The sequence below is a fragment of the Monodelphis domestica genome, chromosome 3, assembly GCF_027887165.1.
Source record: "Monodelphis domestica isolate mMonDom1 chromosome 3, mMonDom1.pri, whole genome shotgun sequence".
Lineage (NCBI taxonomy): Eukaryota > Metazoa > Chordata > Mammalia > Didelphimorphia > Didelphidae > Monodelphis > Monodelphis domestica.
The window spans coordinates 44,349,112-44,370,053 of record NC_077229.1 but is presented as its reverse complement, the minus strand read 5'-3'; the positions used below and the strand labels follow the sequence as shown (position 1 = coordinate 44,370,053).

General features: G+C 40.3%; 1 protein-coding gene across 3 annotated transcripts in view; it reads left to right on the top strand.

The window, feature by feature from the left end:
* Positions 1 to 2,645: 2,645 nt before the first annotated feature.
* CCDC63 (coiled-coil domain containing 63) overlaps positions 2,646 to 20,942 on the top strand; it is a 57,271-nt gene continuing 38,974 nt past the window's right edge. For 2 of the 3 annotated variants that reach the window (XM_007489837.3, XM_007489835.3), the window contains exon 1: positions 2,646 to 2,782. The gene's annotated coding sequence lies outside the window, so the exon portion shown is untranslated. Of the gene's footprint in view, positions 2,783 to 5,778; positions 5,995 to 20,942 lie in introns of those variants that run through there. The other variant, XM_007489836.3, reaches the window with a different exon arrangement.

The following is a 20,942-nucleotide window of genomic DNA, read 5'->3' as shown; positions in this document are numbered from 1 at the left end:
GGTTGCCCTGCTGTCATTATCACATGGAAAACAACCCACCAAGTATACTTGTACTTTTTGGTCCCAGAGAGTAGAAGACCTGGGTGGATGAGGAGCTGAACAAAGAGATCAGGGAAAACTTCCTAACAATTGAAACCATTAAAAAGTAGAGCCACCTATGAAATCAGTCCCCCAGAAATCTTTCCACAAAGGCTAGGTGGTCCTTTATTTAATCTATTGTCAAGGAATTATAGATTTGGAACTCCTGAAGGGACCTTAAGAGGTCACTGAATTCAACCTCTGAGCAACAGAGCAGTGAAGAGACTTAGCCCAGATCACAAGGCAGGACTTGAACACAAGACTTTTGGACTATGATTCAATGATACAGCCGCTGTGCCAGATTGTTCTGGATAGCTGCCGAGGTCCCTTGTGGCTCCGTTATTCTGCCATTGTAGGGATCTAAGATGTTCCTGCTAAAGATGATTTGTGATGTCAGCCAGATATTTAAAGGGAAGATATATCAGCCAGTTCTAAACTTAGCTGGATGACTCACAGGTTTCAAATGTCAACGTCTGAAAAATGATTAAGTACAATTAAGCTCCAGACTCCTTAGAAATAGGAATCCAATAGTTAGAATTTATTAACTTTGCAGGAGAGGCAGCAGACCCCTGTGGCCCCTCACCAGGGAAGGGCAGTCATTTTCATTAGACAACACAACAATCTTTTTTGTTAAAGGATCCTTCAGTATCCAAGAACTCTGGCATGTGGAGCTGTGAAATATCAGTGTGACAAGCCAGTGGGGAACACTGAGATTCTTAGGGAAGCCGGCACTAGAGGAATGTAGGCAAGAATCACCACCAATGCTCCAGGAAGATTGGACAAAGCTCTTGGGCATATCAGGGTCTGGGCTAATAATATTAACGCCTACCATGTACCAGACACTGTGCTACGCACTTTACAGAAGCTTATCTTTGTTTTTTGTTTATTCTCACAACAAACTAGGGAGATAGGCTATTATTATTCCCAATTTACAGATGAGGAAACTGAGTTAGGCAGAGGTCAAGTGACTTATCCAGGGTCACACAGCCAGTAAGTAGGGGACAGTGCAGTATGGTGGCCCTGAACCTAGAGTTCAAGTTCAAATGTTGCCCAATTTCCTGACCCCAAGCAAATCACTTAACATCAATGAGTTTCAGTTTCCTTATCTATAAAGTTGGGTTAATAGCATTCACCTCCCAGGACTGTTGTAGGGATAAAAGGAGATAATATTTTGTAAGGTGCTTTGTGAAACTAAGTGCTATACAAATGCTAGAAATCAGAGTTGTTTTTCTTAACCTTTACCTTCTGTTCTAGTATCAATTCTAAGACAGAAGATAGGCAAGGGCTAGACAATGGGGGTTAAGTGACTTGCCCAGGGTCTCACAGCTAGGATGTATCTGAGATTAGATTTGAACCCAGGACCTCCTGTCTCAATGTCCAGTTCTCTATACATTGAACCACCCAGCTGCCCTTATTAAAGAAGTTTTTTTCCCCCCATCTTTACAAAGCCTTTAACATATATTAATTTATTTAATCCTCATAACTACCCAGTAAGCTCAGGGTTATAATTCCAATTTAATCCACGTGGAAACCAGTGAAGGAGTCAAAAAGACCTAAATTCAAATGCAACCTCAGACAAGGCAAGCCATGAACTTATTTCAAGTCTCAGTTTCCTCAGCTGTAAAATGGACATAATGATGGCTCCTGAAACCCAGAGTTGTGTTGAAAAGTGCTTCAGACACTGCCTGGCACATAGTAGGCACTATATAAATGTCAGCTATTCTTATTATCTGTAAAATGGGGATAATAATAGCACCTACCTCCCAGGGCTGTTGTGAAGATCAATTGAGATCATGTTTATAAAGCACTTAGCTGGGGGGCCTGGCACACAGTAGGTGCTTTAGAAATTCTAGCTCTTATTAGTAAAGTGACTTGCCCAGGCTTACAAAACTGCATTCCAGGAGCTCAGGCTCAAGTGGAGAAGACAAGCTGCAAATCACAAGGTGCATGCAAGATCCTACAGAGGAGATGGAAAGCAGGTCATGGGCTTAGAGACTGAGAGCTGGAGGGCACTTCAGAGCCATCTAGTTCAGTCTTGTGATTTTCCAAAGGCTTATAGAGATGAAATAACTTGCTCCAAGTTATTTTTTTTTTAATTTTTTTTTATCCCCACAACAACCTAGGGAGACAGGTGCTATTATTATACCCAATTTACAGATGATAGCATTGGAGATGGGCTTCGAATCTATGGCCCCTGACGGCCTCTGATGCCGGAAGCTAGTGTGCTCTTGGCTTCTAAATCCAGCACTGGTTCCCCACTGCATCAGGCTACCTTCTTGACCCTCCCATTTTCCAGATGAGCACGCTGAGGCCCCCAAACCCTTCGTTTTATTTGTCCCTTGTCATGGGGCCAGGAAGTGTGAAAGCTGGGAAAGTGTGAAAGCCTCTTCCCCTGCCATTTCCTCTGTCGTCTTTTCCAGCCCCTTCTCCCTCCCCTACTGGGCTGAGCAGAGAAGGCTACGCCACTGACGTAATCAGGGGACCCCTTAAGGTGAAGGCGGAAGGGATCGCCTCGTGCCTCGCGGCCCTGAGGAGGGGAATGTCCCGCACGGGTCACAAAGGCAGCCCGTTCCAACCCCGCCCCAGAAGACGTCCCAGATTCCAGACGAGATAGGGCCAGTGCCCACCACCGCAGCGAAGAAGGGGCGAGCCGGGATCCCAGATCTAGACCCGCAGTCCAGCCGCCCCCTCCCCACAGTCCCGCGTAAGCGCAGCTCCCAGCTCCCCCTCCCGCCCTGCCTGCGTCCAGAAGTAGCTGGCCCCATCCCTGCCTACTGATGCTCTGGGCAGCCTGTGCGGGAGCGGGGAGGGTCAGCCTCAGCCAATCTTTGCCCTGATCCAAGGATCATGTGGGCTAGTCCTTAGGGAATGAAAAGAAGCTTCGAGATCATGTGGTCTGCCCGCCCCCATTTTACAGCTGAGGAAATTGAGCCCCGGAAAGGGGAAGCTGCGTCCAAGGTGTAAACTCATTCTTCTGGGAACGAGGAAACTGACATTCTCCAGACTTAGCGACTTCCTTTTTACCCCCCACCCCCCAACAAGCAGAATGGTGTAATAGAAAGAGTGTGGGCTCTCTAGTCAGAGAAGATGGGTTCAAATCCTGCCCAGACCCTTAATTACTGATCAAGTCATTTAATCCAATAGCTAGCCTTTATATAGGCAGCACTTTACATATGTTATCTCATTTGATCCTTACAACAACTTTTAGTCATTAGGTGCTAGCATAATGCCCATTTTACAGATGTAATCAGGGCAGCTAGAGATTAAATGACTTGGCAAGGGTCCCATAGCTAGTCATTGTCTGAGGCAGGATTTGAATTCAGGCCCCTCTGTCTCTAAATTCAGTAATCTATCCACTGTGCCACTTAGATGTCTAATGTTAACCTGTCTGTGCTTCAGCTTCCTTAGTGGTAAAATGATCCCTTTGACAGGATGAACTCTGAGGTCCCTTCAAGCTCTAGATCCATGATTCCATGACTAACTCTGCTTCTGACACTGTCTAGGTAATCTTGGGCAAGTCATATAATGTCCCTCCCTTCAATTTCCTCTTCTGTAAAATGAGGACTACATGACCTCTGAGGTCCAGCCAAAATCTTAGCCCCACTTTCTGAAAGACCTGGACTTTTAGGATCCATTCCACAAATACATCTTTGGCACCTATGTGTGTGCTGAGCACTAGAGGGTGGCAGGATGGGTAAGAGGCACAGTTTCTTTTTTTGTGATTTGAAATTTTTTATTTAATTAATTTAGAATATTTTCTTATGGTTGCATAATTCATGTTCTTTCCCTCCCCTCCTCCCACCCCACCCCCCAGCCAATGAGCAATCCCACTGGGTTTTACATGTGTTATTGATCCAGACCTATTTCCATATTGTTGATATTTGCACTAGAGTCAATCATATCCCCATTGAACCATGTGATCAAGCAGTTATTTTTCTTCTGCATTTCTGCTCCCACAGTTCTTCCTCTGGATGTGGATAGCATCTTTCTCACAAGTCCCTCAGAATTGTCCTGGATCATTGCATTGCTGCTGGTAGAGAAGTCCATTACATTTGATTGTGCCACAGTGTATCCATCTCTGGTTTTCCTCCTTTCACTCTGCATCAGTTCCTGGAGGTCATCCCAGTTCACATGGAGTCCCTCCAGTTCATTATTCCTTTGAGCACAATAGTATTCCATCACCAATAGATACTACAATTTGTTCAGCCATTCTCCAATCAAAGGGCATCCCCTCATTTTCCAATTTTTTGCCAACATAAAGATTGCGGCTATGAATATTTTTGTACAAGTTGTTTTCCTTATTGTCTCTTTGGGGCACAAACCCAGAAGTGGTATGGCTGGATCAGAGTTTCTATCAGACGTGGTCTCAGTTAGCTCCCTGCCTATTAGGGAGAGAAGACCCCCATTCAGACAAGCCAAAACATATGGTAGTGCCATATGGGGGGAGGGTTTGAAGGAAATGGGGATGTTTTACCTTGAGAAAAAGAAACTTGGTGGTATTTAGGTAGAGGAGGTGGTATTTGGAGGTGGTGACTGAGGGGAAGAAATCTGTCTTCAAGTACTTAAATGACTTTCCTATAGAAGATGGATTAGACTTCTTCAGCTTGGCTCTTTGGGGCAGAATGGGGACCAATGGGAGGAAGTTATACAAAGGCAAATTTAAGCATTATGGAAGGGAAAACTTCCCAACAACTAGAGCTATCTAAACATGGAATGGGCTGTCCTGAAAGGCAGTGGGTTTTCTATCTGCTGTGCTATGTAGCTGCCCCTACCCACGTGTGTTTTTCGACTCCATGAAAGGGCTGTTTAAAGGAAAAGACAGAGCTATCCGCCATGTCCATCCTCAAGTATCTGAAAGGTTGTCATGTAGATGAGGGATTCTACATGGTTGCAAATGAGTGCAGATGAGTTTGTCATTACAAAGAAGGGGTGGATTTCAGCTTGCTTTGAAGATTTCTAACTCTTGTCCAACAATAGAATAGGCCATCTTGTTAAGTTGTAAGCTCTCTGTCATTGGGAGTATCCAAGAAGCTAGATGATCCACTTGTAGAGGGGACTATTGCTTGGGACCCTTTCCTGCTCTAACACTGGGTAGAAGATGAGACGAGGTATCATGAAGGTCAGTGTGTTACACTAGATAGGGTACTAGACCTTGAAATGGAAAGACCTAGATTTCAAGTCTGTCTCGGACACCAGCCATAGGATGTTGGACTTAAAATACTTAACCCTGGGGAAGCTAGGTGTCTTAGTGGATAAAGTCCCAGGTCTGGAGTCAGGAGGCCCTGGGTTCCAATCAGAGGCCCTGGGTTCCAATTGGAGGCCCTGGGTTCCAATCAGAGGCCCTGGATTCCAATCTGAGGTCCTGGGTTCCAGTCTGGCCTCAGATACTTCCTAGCTGGATGACCTTGGAAAAATTACCTAATCCCATTTGCCTAGCCCTTGCCCTTATGTTTTGGAGTTGTTACTAGGACAGAAAGTGAGGGTTTAAAAAAACACTAAACCTTTATGAGCCTCATTTTGCCCATCTACAAAATGAGGGGGTTGAAAAAGTTCCTTTTTAGCTCTAGAGCTATGATCCTATGACCTAGAATCCCAAAATTTTTTCCTAAAACTCTTTCTAGCACTTAGGTTCTAAGCCTTTGTGAAGTCACTAAGGACTCTACTCTTGATGCAAAATGCAAAAAGTTCTTTCCAGAGGTGAGTAGGTTTTTCTCCTCGAGCAAGTGAGATATTCTAGGCTTTTCCTTTGGTTCCCTATCAGAGGAGGATTAGCCTGTGGCAACTATCCAGATCTGGAGAGGGAAGGTGCTTTCTACTAATGAAAACGTTGGTGATTTTGGATTCTCAACTTCTCAGTCTCAAGGGAAACAGTGGAACTTAGAAAGCTTCAAAGCAGTCCAGATCAAAGGGAGAGCTGTGAGTTTGTTTGAGAATGCTAAAAAAGAATACTTCCCAATATGGCGCCCCATAGGTTTGGATTAACAAAAAGGCAATATCTTCTGGTTTATTTTAAGGGATCCATGATCTCATTGAAGTGGGTCCTCCCTCCTCCTGTGTGACTTTTATCCACATATCATGTGTCCTTCACAAAGGGTTCGTTCAACCTGCTGAAAGTCTTCCTTTAGGCCATTTAATATTCCATGAAGTAGCATTGTTGTCCATTGGTTATCCTTCGACTCTTTGATGTTTTCAGCCTGCCACCTTTTCTGCTCTCCAATGTCCTTGATGTCAGCTGCCTCACCACTTCTTGGGCCCGAGTAATACACTATTCATCCCTGGTGATATTTGGAAGTCAACTTACATCCATAAGGCGTTATTCTACTTCCTTTTGGAGATCCTGACATTGTGATACTCTGGAGCTCTATGGTGTTCTGTAATTCACGAGCCCATATAGCATCACTAGGAAAAGAGGTGCCCAAGAGCAAAGCATTTAATGCTTATTAGTGACTTGGGATCCCTGAAAGGGCTACATGATTTCCCTTGTACCATTTGGATGATTCTCCTTCTCCTAAGTATTTCAGGGTCCAGATCCGTCTTTAGTGTTTGTCCAACACATTCAAAATGAAATTCATTATATTTTCCCTCAGAGAGGCAGTGGAGTGGATAGAGAGTTGACATCAGTGTTGGGGGACCTGGGTTCAAGCCTGATTCATATTGACTGGGTCATCCTGGGCAAGTCACTTAACTTCAACTTTCTATGACTTTAAATTGTAGAATAGATGACCCATCTGCATAGAGAGAAGGCATTTTTTCCTCAGGAATCAGTAGGTCCATTGAAAACAAACTCTTTCCCCTTGAACCCGTATCTTTCTTTAACTTGATAAAATACATACCTCAGCTTGGCATTCAAAGCCCTTCTTTGACTGGATGATATAGCCTTCTATTTCCTTTGGTCTAATTCCAATAAATGAAAATCCTATTAAAAAACAAACAAACAAGCAACTTATCTTTCCAGATAGCTTTTAATTACTCACTTTCATACTGTCTCTGGTCCAGTCAGATTGGCCTCTTTGGTGGTCCATTTCCCACCGTTTCTCCTGGACCACATCTGTTCTCAGTTCTGTTGATCTCTCAGCATCTTTAATTTCCTATGATTCCATTCAGGAGCCTCCTTCTTTGGGAAGCTTTGCTTGATTCCCCTAGTATTCTCTGCCTATTCAAATGTGGTCTTTACAAACACTCATCTCTTTATAGGCTGTATCCTCCAAGAGATTATAAGGTCTTGGAGGCCAGAAACTGGCTCATTTAGGTCTTTTTTGTATTCCCAGTAGCAACTAGCCCAGCACCTCCAACATAGTATATGCTTAATAAGTGTTGTGGGTTTTTGCTTTTTTTTTAAACTCTTACCTTCTGCCTTGGATCAGTTGTAAGGCAGAAGAGTGGTAAGGGCTAGGCAATCAGGGTTAAATGACTTGCCCAGGGTCACACAGTTGGGAAGTGTGTGAGTGCTTAATAATGTTTCTTGAATTGCCTGGGTGGACTGCCTCCATGGGCTGCCTGTCTATTTGCACAGTGAATTTGTACCGAATCTGGGAAATGGTAACAGTGACTGTAAGGGCTAGAATGTCAGGGGTTAAACTACAAAGGAGTGGACTAAATTTATAAGTGTGGTTACCAGGAATTATTACTCTAGTCAGAATGACTTATGGTAGTTTATTTATAAAAAGGAGAAAGGGTGAAAGTAAGAAAATCAGAGAGAGTAGATTTTTACTCTGGTCTGGTTGGAACCAGGCAGGGCCCAGAGGCCTTAAACAAGGGTTTTAGCCTCCAGACCTCCTCCAAGACAAGGGGCCTCTCCAGAGGCTAGTACCTCCAGGAAAGCCAAGGAAAGGAGCCAGTCTTTTTCACTCACCCAAGTGGTAGTCCTAAGGAAAAATAGGAAAGCAGTCTAAGGTCCTCAGCCAGAGCTCCTCCAGGGTTCTGTTAAAGGAGAAAGCCCTCCTTTCACAGGAAATTCTTGCCACTTTTAAAGACCATTCCTTTCCTAGCTTCCTGTGCCTTCCTTCCACTTTTACGTGGACCAATTATAGCTTTAACTGCCCAGGGGGCAGTCAGTGGGTTCTGATTCGTTACCCACTATGACACACGTGGGTCATAGACCTCCCCCACTTAAGGATAAGTGGGGTGTAGATGCTTCTGGTGATTAGATCTAAAAATGGGCAGGAGAGAATTAATCCCATCTTCACATGGCCTAAAAATTAACACGTCTCTCCCCAAACTTATTCAGGGTCAGCCTCTCTAAGAAAAAGCAAATCAGGATATGGGTTTACATAAATTGGTCGGAGGGTAGCAGCGTTGTTGTCTCAATTTACAAAAGGAATCCTAATAGACATCTTAAAAACTACAAGCACTTAAAATGATTCCATTTACAAAAATTCCATTTACATATAATTCTTATCTCAAATATATCTGCTCCAAAAAGTAGGGTCTTTTGTTTGGTAATGCTCTCTGCTAAACCACATATAGCTGCTGCTGTCTTTATTAATAATTTTTTTAAACCTATACTTTCTGTCTTTGTAACAACTCTAGGACAGAAAGGCAAGGGTTAGGCAAAAGGGGTTAAGTGACTTGTCCAGGATCACACAGCTGGAAAGTGTCTGAGGTCACATTTGAGCCCAGGTCTTCCTGATTCCAGACCTAGTGCTCTTATCTACAGTGCCACCTAGCTGCCACTTGCCCTTATCTTTAGAATGATTTTTCCCATCAATGGCTTCTCCCCAAAGGATCACGGACCAGATATCTATTCATATGTAGAGGAGATATTTGGCCTGATGCCCTATCTATATCCCACCCTCTGAGCAAAGGGGAAAGTAGCCTGAGTAATGTGTGTGTGTGTGTGTGTGTGTGTGTGTGTGTGTGTGTGTGTGTGTGTGTGGCATTTGTCTTGCTTTGAACCTCTCCACCTCTTCTTCTCTCCTTCACATTTTGATAAATTGGTTCAAGATCTCAATTCAGAAGAGGTCTCTGCCCTTTGGGAGCTTGCTATCTGAAAAGTTTGGAGTGGGGCACCCAGGATGAGAAAGGGTCTTAAGTTCATGCCATAAGAAGACTGATTGGTGAGGAATATGGAACCTGAAGAAGAGAAGATTTAGGGGAGATATGATATAAAAAGAAAGAGGAATTGTTTGGTCATTTTTCAGTCATGTCCAACTCATGACCCCATTTAGAATTTTTTGGTAAAGATATTGGAGTGGTTTGCTATTGCCTTCTCCAGTTCACTTTACAGATGAGGAAACTGAGGCAGAGTTAAATGACTTCGGGTAACACAGAATCTGAGATAAGATTTGAATTCAGAAAGATGAGTCTTCCTGATTCCAGGTCTGGCACTATGGCATTATCTAGCTGGCCAAAGAAGGATTAGACTTGCTCTATTTGGCCCCAGAAGATAGAACTAGGAAAGGTTTGTGGCAGATAGGAAAGAGGCAGAATTAGCATCATGTTGTGGATAGAGCACTGTATCTAGAAGCAGGAAGATCTGAATTCAAATCTTACCTCCACCTCTTTTCTTTTCCATGTCTCTGTTTCCTTATTTATAAAATGAGGGTTGGACTCAGTAGGCTTTAGAGTCACTTCCAGATAGAAATTTATGATTCTATGAAAAACTAATGATGAGAGCTGATCCAAAGTGGAATGGTGTATTTCGAGAGGGAGTGAAATGAAGACATCTCAGTAAAGTCTGGAGGACTACTTGTCTGGTATGTTGTAGAGGGGATCCTCACTTGGGTATGGGCTGAGGGCCCTTCCAGTTTTGACATTCTTTGGTTCCATATCTTGGGAGGATGAGTTCTTAATTCTCATGATGAATGTTTCCGCTCCCACAGTTCTTTCTCAGGATGTGGATAGTATCTTTCTCATAAGTCCCTCGTCATTGACCTGGATCATTTATTGCTACTAGTAGCAAAATCGATTACATTTGATGGTCTCACAATGTTTCATTTTCTGTGTACAATGTTCTCCTGGTTTTGCTCCTTTCTCTCTGCATCAATTCCTGGAGGTCTTTCCAGTTCACATGGAATCCCTCCAGATCATTATTGCTTTCAGCACAATAATATTCCATCACCATCAGATACTACCATTTATTCAGCCATTCCCCAATCAATGGACACCTCCTCATTTTCCAGGTTTTTTTTCCCACTATAAAAAGTGCAACTATAAATATTTTTGTACATCTTTTTCTTTGTTATTAGTTTGGCATACAAATGCAGCAGTGGTATGGCTGGATCAAAGGACATGTATTCTTTTAAAGCATTTTGGGCATGATTCCCAATTGCCTTCTGGAATGGTTGGATCAATTCACAACTCCAACAACAATGCATTAATTTCCCAATTTTTCCATACCCCTCCAACATTTATCATTTTCCTTTATTGTCATATCGGGTTATCTGCTGGGTGTGAGGTGGTACCTCAGAATTGTTTTGATTGCCTTTCTCTAATCAGGAGGGATTAGAACACTTTTTCATGTGATTACTGATAGTACTGATTCTTCATCTGAAAACTGCCTATTCATATCCTTTGACCACTTGTTAATTAGGGAATGACTTGATTAAAAAAAAAAAACCCTTACCTTCAGTCTTAGAAGCATTACTGTGAATTGATTCTAAGGCAGAAGAGTGTAAGCAATGAGGGTTAAGTGACTTGCCTAGGATTATATAGCTAGGAAGTATCTGAGGCCAGATTTGAACCTAGGACCTCCCATCTCTAGGCCTGGCTCTCAATCCACTGATCCACCCAGCTGGCCCCCAAGGAATGGCTTGATGTTTTGTTAACTTGACTTAGTCCTGTATATTTGGGAAATTAAAGCTTTGTCAGAAAGTTTTGTTATAAAATTCCCACCCCCCAGTTTGTTGCTTTCCTTCTAATTTTCGTTGCAAGATTTTTTATATTTAATATAATCAAAATTATTAATTTTACATTTTGTAATGTTCTCTTTCTATTGCTTGGTCTTAAAAATTCCTTCCTTTCCCATCGATCTGACAGGTATACTATTCTATGTTCACCTAATTTGTTTATAATTTCACTCTTTATATTTAAGTTATTTACCCATTTTGAATTTATCTTGGTAACAGGGTTTGAGTTGTTGATCTAACCCTGATTTTTCCTATATAATTTTCCCATTTTCCTAGCAGTCTTTGTCAAATAATGAGTTATTGTACCCAAAGCTGGGATCTTTGGGTTTATCAAATACTAGGTTGTTGAGGTCATTTACCCCTACTCTATCCATTGATCCACTCTTCTGTCTCTTAACCAGGACCATATTGTTTTGATGACCACTGCTTTATAGTACAGTTTAAGATCTGGTACTGCTAGGCCTCCTTCATTTACATTTTAAAAAAATTATTTCTTTTGAAATTCTTGATATTTTGTTCTTCCAGATGAACTTTGCTATAGTTTTGTCTAATTCTATAAACAATTTTCTTGGTAGTTTGATAGGTATGGTACTGAATAAGTAAATTATTTTGGGTAGGACAGTCATTTTTATTATATTAGCTCATCCTACCCAGGAGCAATTAATGATTTTCCAATTATGTAGATCTGGTTTTAAATTGTGTGGAGAGTGTTTTGTAGTTGTGTTCATATAGTTCCTGTGTTTGTCTCAGCAGATAGATTCCTAAATATTTTACATTGTCTAGGGTGATTTCAAATGAAATTTCTCTTTCTAATTCTGACTGCTGAGATGTGTTGGAGATATATAGAAACGCTGATGACTTATGCGAGTTAATTTTGTATCCTGCAACTTTGCTAAAGTTGTTAATTATTTCCACTAGCTTTTTAGTTGATTTTCTAGGATTCTTTATGTATGCCACCATACCATCTTGCAAAGAGTGATAGTTTAGTTTCATCATTGCTTACTTTAATCCCTTCAATTTCTTTTTCTTCTCTAATTGCTACCTCTAGCATTTCTAGTACAATATTAAATAATGGAGGTGATAATGGGTATCCTTGCTTCACTCCTGATCTTATTGGGAAGGTTTGTAACTCATCCCCATTGCAGATGATACTTGCTGATGGTTGTAAATATATGCTGTTTATTATTTTGAGGAAGTGTTTATTGAATAGGAATGGCTGTTCTATTTTGTCAAGGGCTTTTTCTGCATCTATTGAGATAATCATGTGATTTCTGTTGGTTTGGTTATTAATATGGTCAATTATGTGGATGGTTTTCCTAATATTAAATCATCCTTGCATTCTTGCTATAATTACACCTAGTCATAGTAAATAATACTTGTGATAACTTGCTGTGGTCTTTTTGCTAGTATCTTATTTAAGAATTTTGCATCTCTGTTCATTAAGGAGATTTGTCTGTAGTTTTCTTTCTCTGTTTTTGGTCTGCCTGACTCTGGAATCCATACCATATTTGTGTTATAAAAAGAATTTGGTAAGACTCCTTCTTTGCTTATTTTGTCAAATAGTTTGTATAGTATTGGGATTAACTGTTCTCTGAATGTTTGATAGAATTCACTGGTGAATCCGTCGTGCCCTGGGGATTTTTTCTTAAGAAGTTCCTTAATTGCTTGTTCAATTTCCTTTTCTGAGATGGGGTTATTTAAGTATTCTATTTTTTCTTTTGTTAGTTCAGGCATTTTATATTTTGGTAAAAATCCATTCATTTCACCTAGATTGTTATATTTATTGCCATGTAATTAGACAAAATAGCTCTTATTACCTTAGTTTCCTTTTCATTAGAGATGCAATCCCCTTTTCATCTTTGATATTGGTAATTTGTTTTTCTTCTTTCTTTTTTATATTAGATTAACCTGCCTTTTACCTATTTTATTTGGTTTTTTTTCAAAGTACAAGCTCATAGTCTTATTTATTAGTTCAATAGTTCTTTTACTTTCAATTTTATTAATTTCTCCTTTGATTTTTAGGATTTCCAATTTAGTTTTTATCTGGGGATTTTAAATTTGTTCTCTATCTAGCTTTTTAAGTTGCATGCCCAATTCATTGATCTCCTTTCTCTCTATTTTGTTGATATAGGCACTTAGGGATATAAATTTTCCCCTGAGTACTTGGCTGTAGACCATAGATTTTGGTATACTGTTTCCTCATTGTCAATCTCTTCAATGAAATCAGTAATTGTTTCTATGAGTTGTTCTTTGACCCACCAGTTTTGAAGAATTAGATTATTAAGTTTTCACTGAATTTTAAATTTGCCTTTCCATGAGCCCTTGTTAATTATGATTTTTAATCACATTATGATTTGAAAAAATTGCATTTATTTATTTCTGCTTTTTTCATTGTTTGCAATACTTTTATGTCCTAGTGCATGGTCAATCTTTGTATATGTACCATGTACTGCTGAAAAGAAAGTATATTCATTTTTATCCCTATTCAATTTTCTCCAGATATCTGTTAGCTCTAATTTTTCTAATATTTCATTCACTTCCCTTACTTCTTTCTTATTTATTTTTTGGCTCAATTTATCTAGTTCTGATAGAGGAAGATTGAAGTCCCCCACTAATATGGTTTTAATATCTATTTCCTCCTTAAGCTTCTTTAGTTTTGCCTTAAAATATCTGGATGCTATACCATTTGGTGCATATATGTTAAGTAGTGATATTTCTTCATTATTTATACTACCTTTTATCAAGATATAATTACTTTCCTTATTTCTTTTAATCAAATCTATTTTTACTTTAGCTTTGTCTGAAATCATAATTGCTACTCCTGCCTTCTTTGCCTCAGTAGCAGTCTGATTCTGCTCCAGCCCCTTACCATTACCCTGTGCTTATCTACCTGCTTCAAGTGTTTCTTGTAAACAATATATGGTAGGATTCTGGTGTTTAATCTATTCTGCTATCTGTTTCCATTTTATGGGTGAGTTCATTCCATTCAGATTCATAGTTATGATTACTATCTATGTATTCCCTTCCATTTAGACTTCCTCCTTTAAAACTAACATTTCTCATGCCCAAAGGGCGACAAAAGAATATCTACCCTTTGATCCAGCCATAGCACTGCTGGGTCTGTACCCCAAAGAGATAATGGACAAAAATACTTGTACAAAAATATTCATAGCTGCGCTCTTTGTGGTGGCCAAAAACTGAAAAACGAGGGGATGCCCATCAATTGGGGAATGGCTGAGCAAATTGTGGTATATGTTGGTGATGGAATACTATTGTGCTAAAAGGAATAATAAAGTGGAGGAGTTCCATGGAGTCTGGAACAACCTCCAGGAAGTGATGCAGAGCGAGAGGAGCAGAACCAGGAGAACATTGTACACAGAGACTAATACACTGTGGTATAATCGAACGTAATGGACTTCTCCATTAATGGCGGTGTAATGTCCCTGAACAATTTGCAGGGATCCAGGAGGAAAAAACACTATTCATGAGCAAAGGATAAACTATGGGAGTGGAAACACCGAGGAAAAGCAACTGCCTGAATACAGCGGTTGAGGGGACATGACAGGGGAGAGACTCTAAATGAACACTCTAATGCAAATATTATCAACAAAGCAATGGGTTCAAATCAAGAAAACATGTAATGCCCAGTGGATTTACGCGTCGGCTATGGGGGGTGGGGGGGGTGGGGGGGAGGAAAAGAAAATGATCTATGTCTTTAACAAATAATGCTTGGATATGATCAAATAAAATATATTTTAAAAAAAAAACCTAACATTTCTCCTTTCCCTCTTACCCTCCCCTCTAGTGTTTCACTTTTAGTCAGTCTCCCCCCTTTTACCTCCCTTATTTCACACCCCTTCCAACCACCTCTCTTTTTATTCCCCTTTTACTATAAGGCCTTTTCAATACCCCCCCCCCAACCTTTCCCTCCCTTGTATTACTCCCCTCCCACAACCACACTTCTTGTTTCCTTCTACTTCTCTATAGGGCAAGAGACAATTCTGTACCCCAATGGATCTGGCTGTTCTTCCCTCTCTGAGCCAATTCCAATCAGAGTAAGGTTTAAGCATTGCCTTTCACCAACCTCTTCCTCCCTTCCATTGTATTGGTCTTCTCCTCTCTCCTCTCCTCCTTCTTTATGTAATATATTTTACCTCATTTTACTTCTTTTCCCATTTTTCTTAGTATTATGCTCTTTTTTCACCCCTTTAAAAGTATTTTTGACATATCCTAAACAATTTACCACTGCACCCTCTAAGTATACTTCTTTTAGGTACTATGACAATGATAACATTTTTAACGAGTTACAGATATCATGTTTCCATATAGGAATATATGCCATTTGACCTTATTGAAGCCCTTAAATTTTTTCTCTTATTTCTCTTATCTTTTTATGTTTCTCTTGAATTCTGTATTTGGGCATCAACATTTCTGTTTAAGTCTGGTCTTTTTTTCAGGGATGCTTGAAAATCTTCTATTTTATTAAATGACCATAATTTACCCTGAAGGAAAATAGTAAGTTTTCTTTGATAGTTGATTCTTGGTTGTAGACCCAGTTCCCTTGCCTTCTGGAATATCATATTCCATGCCTTCCAGTCTTTCAGAGTGGACGCTGCCAGATATATGAGTTGTTTCTTTCTGGAAGCTTATAGTATCTTCTCCTTGACCTGGGAATTCTTGAGGTCAGCTATGATATTACTGGGAATTGTCAATTATTTTTTAAATTTATTTTTTAAATTTATTTATTTAATGCTGGAGGTGATCTGTGGATTCTTTTAGTCTCTATTTTACCCTCATGTTCAAGAACTTTGGGGTAGTTTTCCTGAATAAATTTCCTGTAGTATGATTTCTAGGCTTTTTATTTATTTGGACATGATTTTCAGGTAGTCCAATAATTCTTAAATTGTCTCACCTGGATCTGTTTTCCAGTGCAGTTGTTTTCTCACTGAGGTGTCTCCAATTATCTTCAATTTTTCATTTTTTTGAATTTGTTTTAATATGTCTTGGTGTTTTGTGAAGTTATTATTTTCTAATTGCCCTATTCTAAGTTTTAAAGACTAAATTTCTTCTATGATCTTTTGATTCTCCTTTTCCTTTTGGTTCATTCTTCCTTTCAAGACATTTTTCTTCTCCATTTTTTTTGTAGCATTTTCCAGCAGGTCAATTCTGACTTTGAATGCCTGTGCCTCTGTTTCCAGATGACCTATTTTGCTTTTCAGGCTACTATTTTCTTTTTGCCACTTTTCTTCAACCTGTATTATTTTTAAATTCCTTTTTGAGCTCCTCCATAGCCTGCATCCAATTCCCTGTTTGTTTGTTTTTTTTGAGGCTTTTCTTGATGTTTCTTGGATATTGTCCTCATTCATTGGTTCTGTTTTTTGGTTCTTACCCCCACAGAAGCTTTCAATTATAGCTTTTCCTCCTCCTCTTGTTTACTCATTTAATTGACTATTTTTTCCCTTTGCCCTATGTACTATATAGATTTGTCCCTCTGTTGATTTTCTGAACCAGAGTGTTTGAGCTGTCAGGCCCTGAGGCCAAATCTTCTATTTTCTCAATACTCTGCTGTTATACTAGATTCAAGTGGTTGAGCTAACCTGCTGAGCTGACCTACCCTAGAGCAAATTTTTCACTGTAGCCAGAGGGCTGAGAATGTCTAGCTAGGTGGCCTGCTCCAGTTCCTCCCTGCCAGTCCATGTTAGAGCCCTGGACCACATGTGGTAGGTCAGAGGAGAACCCTTACAGCTGTGGTCTATACCCAGGGCTCACACAGTCAACCTGGTCTTTTCATAGATCTCAATGCTAGGTGGGAGAAGGTGTTCAGCCAGCCTGTCTCTCCCTTTTCCTGTGAAAATAGACACACTGTGCCTACCTTTCAAGTTGTTTTCACTAGGAGAGTCTTGTGACTTCTTGTTGGGTATGGATTTCAGTTTTCTTTGAAGCATGATATAAATATTGGTTTAGAAGGATTGTCAGAGAGGGTTGGGCTTTAGGTGCTCCTAAGCCACCATCTTGGCTCTGCCCCCTCATCTTTTTTTTTAAACCCTCACCTTCTACCTTAGAATCAATACTAGGTATTGGTTCTAAGGCAGAGGAATCATAAGGCCTAGGCAATGGGGGTTAAGTGACTTGGCCAGGGTCACACAGCTAGGAAGTGTCAGAGGCCAGATTTGAACCTAGAACCTCCCATCTCTAGGCCTGGCTCTCAAATCCACTGAGCTACCTAGGTGCCCCATGTCAGATATTATTATCTTCATCTTACCAGTGTGGAAAGAGAGACTGAAACAGGTTTCGTGACTTGTCCATTGGGGTTACACAACTATTAAGGAGCAGAGATGGAATTTGAACTTGGGAATTCCAGGTTCTAAATTCTTTTTTTGACCACATTCCCTAAAGGTCTTTGAGTTCAACTCCCTCTCATGTATGGATGAGGAAACTGCATTTAAGATGCATTTAAGCAACTGGCCTGGTGTCACACAGCCAGGAAGGATCAGAGACAGCATTCCAACCTTGATCTTCTTGATTCCAAGTTGACCATAGGCAATTCTCCCTTCCAGTAGAATCAAAGGATATCACAATGGGAGGAACCTTAGAAGAAGAGCAGTTGGTAATTTTGTACAGAGAATGATCAACTAGGTTTGAGTTTCAGGTCTCTTCCTCAATTGCTGCACTAGCTCAAATCTGACCTTGGTCTTCTCATCTGTAAAACAAAAAGGTAGACTGGTTATCTCAAAAAGCTCCTTTTAACCCTCCAGATACTCTGATGATTGGATAATGAGCATCTCCAGGAGAAAGACTAGGTCTTCACTTCTCTCCCCTCCCAGGCAGGTCCTACCACAGGGCTGGGCCCAGGAGAGATGTTCAATAGTATAGGCAGAGGGGACTGGATCTGTAATTAGTATTGAGAACTCCTGAATGAGAAAATGCTATCTACAAATGTTGATCAGCACCTTCTCTGCAATTTCTAATCTTAGAGGATTATAGAGGTTAAATGACTTGCCCAGGGTTATACAGCATATCCACTAATACAGGTCAGCACCTTTTCTGCAATTTCTAATCTTAGTTGGGCAGCTTAGCAGCATAGTAGATAAAGCACCAGACCTGGAGTAGGGAAGACCTGGGTCCAAATTTGGAATCAGGTACTTCCTAGCTGTGTGATCCTGGTCAAATCAGTTAACCTTTCTCTTCTACCTTACAATGGATACTTAGAATTGATTTTAAGACAGAAGGTAACGGTTAAAAAAATTAAAATCTTAGAGGATTATAGAGGACAAATGACTTTTCCAGGGTCACATAGGCGATATACAAATGCATATCAATGTAGGTTAGTATCTTCTCTTCAATTTATAGTCCTAGAGGATTATAGAGGATAAGTGACTTGTCTAGTGTCATAGAGTGAGCATATGCCAGAGACAGGATTTTTCTTTTCATTCCAAGGCTGGCTTTTTATTTAGGTCAATTCCCTGGTACAATGGGTAGAGCACTGAGTCATAGTAAAGGTGAGTTCAAATCCCTCCTCAGATACTTACTAGCTGTTTAACTGTGACCAAGAGGCCACCTAACCTCGGTCTACCTCAAAATAGTACCTCCTAAGGTTGCTGTGGGGACCAAGTGAAATAATTGCAACGTGCTTGGCATAGTGCCTGTAACATAGTAGGTGCTTAATAAATACTTGTTCCCTTCCCCCTTTCTCTACCCACCATGCTATGATGACTTTCAGAGCATCTACTAAATGGATGAAAAATAAATTCCATCTGGCATTCTGTGCCCTTCATGACTAGGGTCCAACCTTTCCAATTTTATTACACATTAGTTCTCTTTGAATATGACTCGGACATGCTGGTTCCCATGCACACACAGGAAATTCCATCTCCTGTCTACATCTCCCTTTGCACAGTCTCTCCTCTGAACCTGGAATGCACACCTCTCTTACTTAGAATCCCTATGAATATTCAGTCATTTTCAGTTGTGTCTGACTCTTTGGGACTCCATTTGGGCTTTTCTTGGCAAAGATACTGGAGTGATTTGCCATTTCCTCCTCTGGCCAATTTTACAGATGAAGCAAATGGTTAAATGACTTGTCCAGGAGCATATAGCTAGTAAGTGTCTGAGGTCAGATTTGAACTCGGGGAAAATGAATCTGCCTGACTCCAGGGCAGGTGCTCTGTGCACTATGACACCACCTAGCGACCTTAGAATCCTTACCTTTCTCTAGAGCTCAGCTTTCTCTAAAGCCCATCTTCTCCATGAAGCCTCCTAGCACCTTCCTCCTCAAATTATCATGTTCTTTTTTGTAACTTTTTTTCCTATATAGTATACTTCTAGAAGTATACATTGTCTCTCCCTGTAGAATGTAAGCTTCTTGAGGGCAGAGATTATTGTACTTATATCTTTGTAGCCCCAGTACCTAGCAAGGTTCCAGGCGCATAGTAGGAATTTATTAAATGTTTGTTGATTGATTGGTTAAATAAAATTGATAGCGCCACTGGAACCCTTCTGATTTCCAGACACTCAGAAACTGTGGTTTGATTTTATGACTGACAGGATCATAGATTTCAACTAGAAAGGGACCTTAGAAGTCATCTAGTCCAATCCCCTCATTTTACATCTGAGGAAACTTAGAGCAGTTAAGTGACTTGTCCAAGGTCACATAGGTTATAACGATTCAGGATTCAAACCCAGGCCATTTGGATCCTAGTACAGCATTCTTTCCACAGAGCCATGCTACCTCTCCCTTGTTCAAGTTTTATTGAGATGAAGATTAATTTTAAAATTAAAATGAATTGAAATGATTCTTTTTTTCCTGAGACTTCTTTGACAATTTCTTAATACCTCTTTGGATAATTGGATAATTGGGGGCTGTGGCAAAACTTGATTTGGGAACTCTGCCTTAAAAATCCTTGTTTATGTGCTTATAAGAAATGATGAGCCTCAGCCACTTCCTAGCTGTGTGACCCTAGGCAAGTCACTTGACCCCCATTGCCTAGTCCTTACCACTCTTCTGCCTTGGAGCCAATACACAGTATTGACTCCAAGATGGAAGGTAAGGGTTTTAATAAAAAAAAAAGAAAGAAAGAAATGATGAGCAGGATGACTTTAGAAAAACCTGGAAAGAATTACATGAATGGATGCAAAGTGAAGTGAGAAGAACCAGGAAAACACTGTACACAGTAACAGCAATTTTGTACCATGTGATCAACTGTGAATGACTTAGCTATTCCAGCAATCCAATGATCCAAGACAATTCCAAAGAACTCATGATGAAAAATACTCTCCACCTCCAGAGAAAGAACTGATGGAGTCTGAGTGCAAATTGAGGCACACTATTTTTACCTTATTTTCCTAATGGTTTGCTTTTATTTTATTTTTTTAATATATGTCTTCTTTTACAACATAACTAATCTGGAAATATGTTTTGAATGATCACACACATATGACTTTCATAAAATTGCTTACTGTCTCAGGGATAGGGGAGGGGAAAGAGGGAGGGAGGAAGAGAGGGAGGGACAGAATTTGGAATTCAAAATTTTAAAAAATGAATGTTAAAATTGTTTTGCATGTAATTGGAAAAAATAAAATATTATTGAAAAAAAACAAGAAGAAATCTTTGTTCACCTTGAAGAAGTGAAAACTCAGTGGGGAAGGGCATCTGTTATATATCCAAAGAGTTATGACATGGAAGAATGAAGAATATACTTGTTCAGTTCAAGTTCTGATAAGGACAGAACCAGTAGCAATAGGGGAAAGATATAAAGAGGACAGTGTTAAGCTGGATGCCAGGAAAAGTCACAAATGGAGGAGTAGTCAGTTTTTTTATAGATAGAATTGGCGTTCGTATCTTGAGGGTGTTGGGAGCCTTCATGTAGAGGAAAATTGGCCTAATGGTGGTTTGGTGCCTGCCCAGACTACCTATGATGGTGCCACCTATATAGAATACCCCAGGGGACCTGCTTCTGGAACACTAAAGGACTATTTTGTGGTTGATACCATGTTAGGAGCTCTGGGCAGGCACAAACC